This window comes from Myotis brandtii, unplaced genomic scaffold (genome assembly GCF_000412655.1).
Source record: "Myotis brandtii unplaced genomic scaffold, ASM41265v1 scaffold250, whole genome shotgun sequence".
Taxonomy (NCBI): domain Eukaryota; kingdom Metazoa; phylum Chordata; class Mammalia; order Chiroptera; family Vespertilionidae; genus Myotis; species Myotis brandtii.
The window spans coordinates 2,262,981-2,273,722 of NW_005359478.1; the positions used below are offsets into that span (position 1 = coordinate 2,262,981).

General features: G+C 40.8%; 1 protein-coding gene across 2 annotated transcripts in view; it reads right to left on the bottom strand.

Moving 5' to 3' along the window:
* ASH1L (ash1 (absent, small, or homeotic)-like (Drosophila)) overlaps nt 1-10,733 on the bottom strand; it is a 131,963-nt gene extending 121,230 nt beyond the window's left edge. For both annotated transcript variants that reach the window (XM_014540820.1, XM_005867543.2), the window contains exon 1: nt 10,377-10,733. The gene's annotated coding sequence lies outside the window, so the exon portion shown is untranslated. The remainder of the gene's footprint in view (nt 1-10,376) is intronic.
* Nucleotides 10,734-10,742: the final 9 nt, after the last annotated feature.

Consider the following 10,742-nt stretch of genomic DNA (forward strand, 5'->3'; position numbering starts at 1 on the left):
CTGACAGTTAATTTGCATAAGGATATGCTGATTAGCCAATGGGAAGGGTAGCTTGTACACCAATTACCATGTTTCTCTTTTATTAGTGTAGACTAGAGGCCCGGAGCATGAAATTCATGCACTTGGGGGTTGGGGGGGGAGGGGTCCCTCAGCCCAGCCTGCATCCTCTTGCAGTCTAGGAGCCTTCGGGGATGTCCAACTGCCGCAGAGAGGGGAGAGGCTCCTGCCACCGCTGCTGCGCTTGCCAGCTGTGAGCCCAGCTTCTGGCTGAGCAGCGCTCCCCCTGTGGTAGCGCACTGACCACCAGGAGTCAGCTCCTGCACTGAGCATCTGCCCCCTGGTGGTCAGTGTGCATCATAGCAACTGGTTGTTCTGCAGTTTGATTAGCATATTAGCCTTTTATTATATAGGACTGTCTCTATTACCAATCCCACCACTTGAGGATTAAATCATATCCCCGGGATCTTCTTAAGAGCATTATTCAGAAAACTATATTGATGGGCACTTGGGCTATTTCCAAATCTTAGCTATTGTAAAGAACACTACTATGAACATAGGGGTGCATATATTCTTTCTGATTGGTGTTTTAGGGATTCTTAGTATATATTCCTAGAAGTGGGATGACTGGGTCAAATGGCAGTTCCATTTCCAATTTTTTTAGGAAACTCCAGACTGCATTCCACAGTGGCTGCAATAGTCTGCATTCCCACCAGCAGCGTACTAGTGCTCCCTTTTCTCCACATCCTTGCCGTACTTGTTGTTTGCTGATTTACTGATAGCCATTCTGGCAGGTGTGAGATGATACCTCATTGTAGCTTTAATTTGCATCTCTGTGATCATTAGTGACATTGAGTATTTTTTCATATGTCTATTGGCCATCTGTATGTCCTCTCTGGAGATATATCTATTCAGATCTTCTATCCATTTTTTAATTGAATAATTCATCTTTCAGTCCCATCATTCTTGACTAAATTCTTCTAAGTGTCAACAATATCTCACAATTCAGTCCAATAATTTCATCTCCCCAGGTTATATCATCAAGTTCTATGGTTCTCAATACCAACTCTACAACGATGAACTCCCAAATTTATACATCCAACTACCTATTCAATGTCGCAACCAGAAATACTTAATAGAAAACTAAAGTCAGTATATCCAAATCAGATTAGTTGCTGCACACCCGCAACTTGCTTCTCCCAGTGTTCCTAATTTCAGTAAATGGCATCCAATTTTTGAGGCTCTCATTGATGTCATTGATTTTATATAGATTTAGATATATTTTTATTGACTTCAGAGAGGGAGAGATAGAAACATCAGTGATGAGAATCAAAGATTGGCTGCCTCCTGCACACCCACTACTGGGGATCAAGACCACAACCCGCACCCTAGCAGGCTTTGTTTGGCTCAGTGGATAGAGCGTTGGCCTGCGGACTGAAGGGTCCTGGGTTTGATTCGGGTCAAGGGCACATGCCCAGGTTGTGGGCTTGATCCCCAGTGGGGGGCGTGCAGGAGACAGCCAATCAATGATTATCTTTCATCATTGATGTTTCTCTCCTCCCCCCCTCCCTTCCTCGCTGAAATCAATATATATATAAAAAGACCACAACCCGGGCACCCCGACCGGGAATTGAACCATTGAACCGTGATCTCCTGGTTTACAGGTTGACACTCAACCCCTGAGCCACACTGGCTAGGTGGACTCATTTATTTTTTATTTTAATCCTCACCCAAGGAGTGAGGATATTTTTCCCATTGATTTAGAGAGTGGAAGGGAGGGAAGGAGAGAGAGAAAAAAACATCAATGTGTGAGAGACACATCAATTGGTTGCCTCCCACATTCGCCCCGACTGGGGTGAGGAACAAACCTACAACCCAGGTAGGTGCCACCCTTGACTGGGAATTGAACCTGACACCCTGCAGTGCCCAGGCTGACGCACTAACCACTGTACCATACTGGTCAGGGCTGGGGTCATTTGCGACTACTCTTTTACTCAGATCCCACATCCAATACAAGTTATCATCCCCACTATACTAAAGTATATATCCCAAATCCACCTCCCTGATAACACCCTAGGTTCAACTCACAATCACCTATTTCCTCAAGTATCACAATGGCCTCCTAACTGTCCACTCTAGTTACATCACTCTTGCCTTTCAAAGTGTATATATTAGATCAAGTTACTTCCCTGCTCAAAATCTTCCAATAGCTAGCTTCCTATCAAATCTAGAATAAAACATATACACTTAGTCAAGTCTTATAAGGCCCTATATTATCTAATCTCTGGCTACCTCTCCTACCTGTTTCTTCACCTAGTTTACTATTCCAGTTCTTTCCTATTTCTTAAACACTAGAGGCCTGGTGCACAAAATTCGTGCACTGGGGGTGGGGGGTGTCTTTCAGCCAGGCCTGCACCCTCTTGCATTCCAGGAGCCTTCAGGGAATGTCTGACTGACGGCAGGGAGCGGGCCTAAGCCGTCAGTCGGACATCCTTAGCACTGCCGTGGAGATGGAAGAGGCTCCCACCACAGCCGCTGCACTTGCCAGCCATGAGGTGGCTTCTGGCTGAGTGGCACTCCCCCTGTGGGAGTGCACTGACCACCAGGGGGCAACTCCTGTGTTGAGCGCCTGCCCCCTGGTGGTCAGTGTGCATCATAGTGACCAGTCATTCCACTGTTCAATTTGCATATTAGGGTTTTATTATATAGGATACCAAACACACTACTGCCTCAGGGCTTATGCTCATGCCCAGATAGCTGTATGAAGTCCTTCATATCATTCAGGTCTCTGCTCAAACATCACTGCTTCAAAGAACTTCCCTAACCACCTAAAATTAACTTACCTTGACTAAATTTCCTTTATAACACTATCACCAAAATACTATGACATCATATTCATTTATTTAATATTTATCTTATTAGACAGTAAGTGTTATGAGGACAGTGATTTTTGACTGTTTTATTTACTGCTGTATCCCCTGGGCTTAGAATGGCATAAAGCATACAATTAAAACTTGTTGAATGAAGTAATAAATATTCCTTCTGGTAAAAGGCATAGGCCGGATAGGTGTGGCTCAGTGTTTGAGTGTCAACCTATGAAACAGGAGGTCACTGTTCAATTCCTGGTCAGGGTACATCCCTGGGCTGCAGGCTCAATGTCTAGTAGGGGGCATGTAGGAGGCAGCCAATCAGTGATTCCCTCTCATCATTGATGTTTCTCTCCCTCTCCTTTCCTCTCTGAAATCAATAAAAACATATTTTTAAAACCTGAATGAGAAGTATCAAGTGTAGAAAAGATATAACTGTAAAACAAAAAAATTAAATCAAAGATTCATGATTTACCTACCGTGGAATTATAACATAGTATGTAACAAAAGATAAGTTAACCAAAATGTCACTAATGATGGAATTCACATTCATCTGAATTATAACTCTCATTTGTGGATTTAAAGTATATACATATATATAAATTCTATTTTACTAGCAACCACTTCAAATCTCTATGCTCTGATTCATTTTAGTAACTCAATAGGAATATTTATTTTTTTACAATGTTTCTACTCATCATCATAACCATATTCTGTATTTAGCAACTTAAGAAATGGTTTCGATTTTCAAATGTCCATAATCAGAATTTCAAAATAATGTGTATCTTATTCTCTTTAAATATCAAGTTGACTTTAGACCAATTTCAGCTCCTGTTCAACATCACCAGTATCATCTGATTTCTTTGTGGTAATTGTATCCAGTTAGAAAATCAAGAGAAACTAAGAAGAATTAGAAAATATTTTTGTTTTTACTATCTTGTCGTCATGACTAAAAAAACAAAACTAAAAAACCTGTAAAACATTATAAGCTTTTGGGGCAATCATAAACTAACTTGCATTTTTCAGTGCAAACATCTAAAAGCAGTGAAGTGAAATTCTATTCAGCTCATTTCTTCTTAGTGTGCATAGGAAATCTCTATTGACAGGTAATATAAATTAGAAATATTTGGTATAAGTAGTTTAGTTCCAATTATCATTATATACTTTATTTTAAAAGTTATATAACACTAACTATGAAGAAATAATTTCCCATTTAAGAGTAAAATGAATGTATACTGAAATATTTAATGATGAATTATGTCTGGAAGATTTGCTTAAAATAATCAAAGAGGTGAAAAGGGAGATAATGTGATAACTAGGTATTCAAAAATATTCAAGCTGGATGCTGAATACATGAAAGCTCATATACCATTCTCTTTATCACCATTATGCTTGAAATGTTCCACATTTAAAAAATCAACACAATTGCCGAAACCGGTTTGGCTCAGTGGATAGAGCGTCGGCCTGCGGACTGAAAGGTCCCAGGTTCGATTCCGGTCAAGGGCATGTACCTGGGTTGCGGGCACATCCCCAGTGGGAGATGTGCAGGAGGCAGCTGATCAATGTTTCTAACTCTATCTCTCTCCCTTCCTCTCTGTAAAAAATCAATAAAATATATTTTAAAAAAAAAATCAACACAATTAAGTTGGGGGAAAAAATATACAATCCTGTCATCAACTTGCATATGTCTGAGAGCAAATGACTAAAAACTATAAAAAGCAAAAATAATTAATGCTAAAAATAAAATTTTATATTATTCAAACATAAATAAGTTAGATGTTCAACTCTGAAATAGCAATACGGTTATTAGGTAAAGCCCAGCCGGTGTGGCTCAGTGGTTGGGCATTGACCTATGAACCAGAAGGTCACAGTTCAATTCCCGGTCAGGGCATGTGCCCGGCCGGGTTTCAGGCTCCATCCCCAGTTTGGGGCGTGCAGGAGGCAGCCGATCAATGATTCTCTTTCATCATTGATGTTTCTCTCTCTCTCTCCCTCTCCCTTCCTCTCTGAAATCAATAAAAAAATATATTTTAAAAAAAAAAGGTTATTAGGTAAATTTCTGTCATTACTTGAAGCCATAATTTATGATGATGTGTCAACATCACACTGCCCATTAACACCCCCAATGAGGCAGTTACTAAAAAAGTGATTTCTAAAACATGAAATGTAAAAATGAAAGTTGTAATTAAGATGACAAATCATAAGTATGAAAATCTAACCTCTACATACAAAAGAATATAAACAAAAAAACACACTCCAAGTAATTTAAAGGGGGAAAAAAACACCCTACAATATAGCTCAAAATAAAACAAAAACTATTTTAACTTCCCTCTCTTATGGCGGCCAGGCTTAAGATATCTCATGCTCTGAAAAGACAGACACAAAGTAGACCTCACAGTGGATTTCAGTAACCTTAAAAGATTTATAACAACACACATAACTTAAATAGCAATATGAAATTGTTAACTGGAGACATACCACCTACACATATGGTAAAACTTCTCTACTGTTTGTAGGCAGATCATTTTGGGCAGGATTAAATGTGTCCAATTCTTTATTGATAGAGTATAGAAAAAGACTTAGAATAAAAAGCCTCAAGTAGTACTACTAATTCTATAAAGACACAGTTCCTAGCAAAATATATAAGTTATGGATGGACAGAGACTTGACTTGGGGTAGTGAACACACAATATAGTGTACAGATGATGTTTTGTAGAGCTGTGCACCTGAAACCTGTATAAATTTGTTAGCTGGTGTCACCCCAATAAATTCATGTTTTTAAAAAGATATAGGGAAGTTATGGTCTGTACTTTAAAATACAACTCAAGAAAAGGACAGAAAATTTATTTCCATTTTTTTCTTAAAAAAAATTTTAATTGATTTCAGAGAGGAAGGGAGAAGAAAAGTGACAGAAACATCAATGATGACAGAGAATCATTGACTGGCTGCCTCCTGCATATTCCCACACTGGGGATCAAGCCGGCAACCTGGGCATGTGTCCTGACTGGGAATTGAACCATGACCTCCTAGTTCATAGTTTGATGCTCAACCACTGAGCCATGCTGGCTGAGCAATTATTTTCCATTCTTGATCCTTAAAAGATCCTGAAGAATTTTTTGTTATTATTACACGCATTACTTTTGTGAAGTATCTCATACATAGAAAGAGACTATATACATATGTATCTATACGCACAGATATATAGGTTGTCCCAAAAAATGTATACACACTTTTTTTTTTTTAAATATATTCCATTGATTTTTTACAGAGAGGAAGGGAGAGAGATAGAGAGTTAGAAACATCAATCAGCTGCCTCCTGCACATCTCCCACTGGGGACGTGCCCGCAATCCAGGCACATGCCCTTGACCGGAACAGAACCTGGGACCCTTCAGTCCACAGGCCGACGCTCTATCCACTGAGCCAAACCGGTTTTGGCTGTATACACACTTTAACAGCTGATAACTCACTTAATTTTCACTCCTTTTCAGGTTTAACTGATTTGAAATAATAGGTGAAGCCAGACTAAGTTTTGAACGAAGAAAACTCACCCTAAAGTGTCACTAGACTTTTTCAAAAGGGGATACATAAAAAATAAAGTTTACAGTATAAAACCAATGAATTGAAGGCACACAAATTCCGAACAAAATGATTCTTGATGTTTACGATTCCACTGCTTCGTGTTATCAGTAGTGCATGGACCAGAATCATCATCGGTTTGAAAACAGGCATTGACAAAAAAATTATTCACTTCTGTACATTCTTTTATATTTTGAAATGAAATGTATGTTAATGAATACTGGCTTTAACCTTTTCACAAACTTACATAACATTCTTACACAGAGGCCATGACAAAAAAGATGAGACAATCAGAACATTTTTCTTAAGATCTCTCTCCATTATCTTGCAGAATCCTATAATCTGTCCTATTGAAACACCTTTCTAATTTTCTTGTTCTTTTAAAAATTCAGTAATTATTTTTAATTTCTAGTACTAGATTCATGGGTAGTCTGTGAAATAACTACTGGATTTTACCCCCAGAAGTGTTTTCTAGGTGCATGTATATCCAAATATGACATTAAGACATTTTTTAGCCAGACCAGCGTAGCTCAGTGGTTGATCATAGTAGATCTATGAGGTCACAGTTTAATTCTCAGTCAGGGCACAAGCACAGGTTGTGGGCTTGAGCATGCAGGAGGCAGCCAATCAATGATTCTCTCTCATCACTGATGTTTCTATCTCTCTCTCCCTCTCCCATCCTCTCTGAAATCAATAAAAAAAATTTTTTTATCTTTTTTACATAAACTTACTATGGAAATATATCCAAAACAAGATAAGGAATGCAACCAATGTCTGCCTCCTTTTCAAACCAGAGTTCCTCAATCCAAAAACATCAAATGATCAATCATTCAATATCAAAGTACATTTTTTAGCTACGAAGTTGCATAAAAAGTATGAAGACATTATGGCTTTCTAAGAATTAGTGGCAAAAACTCTGCAATTAAGTTATGAAACCTTAACTCCTAGGAATATGCTTCCCACCTCCTTCCTTGACCTTTTGAAAGTCCCTACCATCATACAATTCATAGCTTCAACTGGATTAGAATACCTTCTAGGGTAGAGGCCATATATTATTCATCTTTTTATCCCTTGAATCGAATTAACTCAATATTTGTTATAACTAAGATAAATTTCAGGAAATGAGCCTCAAAATGAGCCTCATTTCCAATACAAAACTGGAAAGATAGAAGTTTGAAAATAAAGATAACTAAAAGGAATAAATTTATAAACATTTGTGCTGTATTATATTCTCTTACCACCTAATTCAGAATCACATACTAACACTGCAGAAATAAGTATGCAAAGAAATAAAAATAATTAAAAACACGGATCTTCAAGTTCTCCTTACTGTCAGCATGCTCAAATAAAGTCACAGAATCTTTCATCTTTTCAACTTATAACAGCATACTCACTCCCAAACAAAACTAGAAAAAAAAAAGGCTTTCAAATGAGACCTGAATATAAATTGGTTCTATTTCATTACAATTTAAGTTCCTGAAATTGTATGCATAACTTGTGTGATTATTCTTATGCTCATTTTCTACAGTTGAGCAAGGGTCTTACACCAGATTCTCAGAAGGGTAAGTGTCCCAAAAAAAACTTTAAGAACCACTGATCTGGCACATCAAAAAATTCAAACTTCATGCCCTGACCGGTTTGGCTCAGTGGATAGAAAGCGTCAGCCTGCAGACTGAAGGGTCCCAGGTTCGATTCTAGTCAGGGGCATGTACCTTGGTTGAGGGGACATCCCCACTAGGGAGTGTGCAGGAGGCAGCTGATCGATGTTTCTCTCTCATCAATGTTTCCAACTCTCTATCCCTCTCCCTTCCTCTCTGTAAAAAATCAATAAAATACATTTTTAAAAAAATTCAAACTTCCAGAGAAATAAAATTAAGTTGGCTTTATTCAAGTCATATTCATAAAGGAGATCCTTACTATAAATTAGCCTTTCGAAGAATTCCTTCAGCCTAGCCAAAGTTTCAATATCCATAGGCACATATAAAAACAATTCCAAGATCCCCCAAATAGTTTACTCATAAATGCCCCCCCCCCCGAAAAAAAGCAAAAGACGACACACTCTATCACAACCTGGCTACCTACCCTGTTAAGAGTCTTAATTAAAAATACACTTCTATCCTTTCATATTAAAATGTCTGGAAGATCTAAATACCCTCCAAACCGAATAGATTTTTTTAGGAAGGTTTTCTAGTTTCAATTCCACACTGACTTGTTTGCCTCGCTCAAGTTAATATATATCTCTGTCAAGACAAGTCCCCCTTCATATGTACTCAGGTTGTTTCAACAGGGTCACCTTGATTATTCTCAGCCTAAGGCAGGACAATTTATTAAGAAGTTATTAGATAAATATTTGTTGACTGAATGAAAGATCCTTCCTCCCAAAGATTTAAAGTTAAGCTGTCAAAATAAAATAAAATAAAAATTAAGCTGTCAGACCCCATGCGGCTGCTCTGGTACAAGTTATGCGATGAAAGATCCCTCTCTCAAACACACAAGCCTAATTGTCAGGAATGCTCTGCTTCCCCCATAAACAAAAAATAATAGTCATGGATACACATTTTCATACAGGTCAACCTGAGCAAGGGCAACATACATTCCATACACATGTCTGACACAACTGATCGGTACCAAATATATTATCCAACCAGTCACATATGCCCCTATCTTTCCAATAAACTCAGGATTTGCCTGTCAAAGACCTTCAGAGGCTCCATTCATTGTATGATGGAAATACTACTTGAGTAGTGGTCAAACCATTGAATTATAATCCCAACTTTGTCCCCAACTTAACTTGTGACCTTGGAAAAATTATCTCGTTATGCCTCAATTTCCTATTCTGTGAAATAGGAGAAAACATCTATCCTACCATTTTCACAGGGATTTAGGATCACACACACACACACACAAACTGCAAGTGCAGTCTGAAAAATACAAATGCTTTACTCTATTATAAAGTGTTGATATAAACTCGGGTCCGCAGAAAGGCCAAGCATTCTTTATACCCTCACAATAATTGTGCTGTTAAAGATGGTCTGGGCCCTCGCATTTACACGATGCACTCTATTAGAGAAACCAACTATTCCCAAGACCATACCTGGCTATGACAGGCTTCTCCCATCCCTGACCCCCCCCGCCCCCACACACACACACACACACACACTACCTAGTGTGTCTACAATACTACTGCCCTGACTGCTCTTCCCCAAGAAGTAATAACTCACTCGCTCCCAAACCCTAAAATACACACGCATGTCAATCAGCAGGGAACAACATCCCACATTTTATTTTTAAAATAAGCTAACTTATAGGGGGAACTCCATTACCCTTATACAAATACAAGCAAACTCTTCCGGAACACTTTCCTTCCTTACACACATACACACACAGCCGCTCTATACCAACAGACCATCTGTCTTCTAGACCAAAAACATGTCTTTCCATGTACAAACTAACCAGTAACATTTATTCAACTTAGAACCCTGAGATCGTTCTGTCGTTCGCTGCATGCAGTTCAGCGGGTCAGGAACACAACAGACCCGATCGTGCAGGCAAACTACCCTCCGAAGATCACTTCTCCTGCCACCCTCCTCCCCGCAACAGACGGAGCGCGGACCTGGGGGGATCCTCCCGTCGGGCCCACACCACACGCGAGATAAACCTGTCAGGGACACGGGCGACTCCGCCTCCGCTGGCTGACTTTCCCGCCCCCCGGCCCCACGCCAGGAGCCCGCCAGTGAGGGACACTCCTTCGGCCCCGCCAGGAGGGACTTCCCGATGAGCTCAGGATCCCCTGCCCGGCGCTCCCCTCCCCCATTCCCGCCGCCGCTCTCCCGGAGGCGCGGGTCCGGGAGATGACAGGAGCGCCCCGGCAGCCCAGGGCTGAGTAGCGGAGGAACGACTTAGGCCCCAAGGCCTCCCCCGGCGGTTCTACTCACCGTGTCAGAGGCCGAGGCCCAGCGATGAGAGTGCAGGGAAGTGGGGAAGAGGGGACGGCCGCCACCAGGCTCCTCCGCTTCCCCGGGTCCACAGCGGATCCCTCTCGCTTGTCAAGAGGCGGCCGGCGGGGGAGCGGACTGGCGGAAACGGGAGAGAGGAGAAGAGAAAGGCGTGGGGGCTAAAGCTGGAGAAACTGAGGGGAGGTGGGTCCCGCAACCGAGACGGGGATCGTCTCCCCCTCCGCCAAGCGAACCCAAAATGGCGGCGGAGTGGCGGCGGCAGAGCGGCGGCGGCAGCTCCTAGGGAGGGAGGGAGGGAGCGAAGGGCGCCTCGTACCCCCCCACCTCCCACTCCTCCCTCTTCTT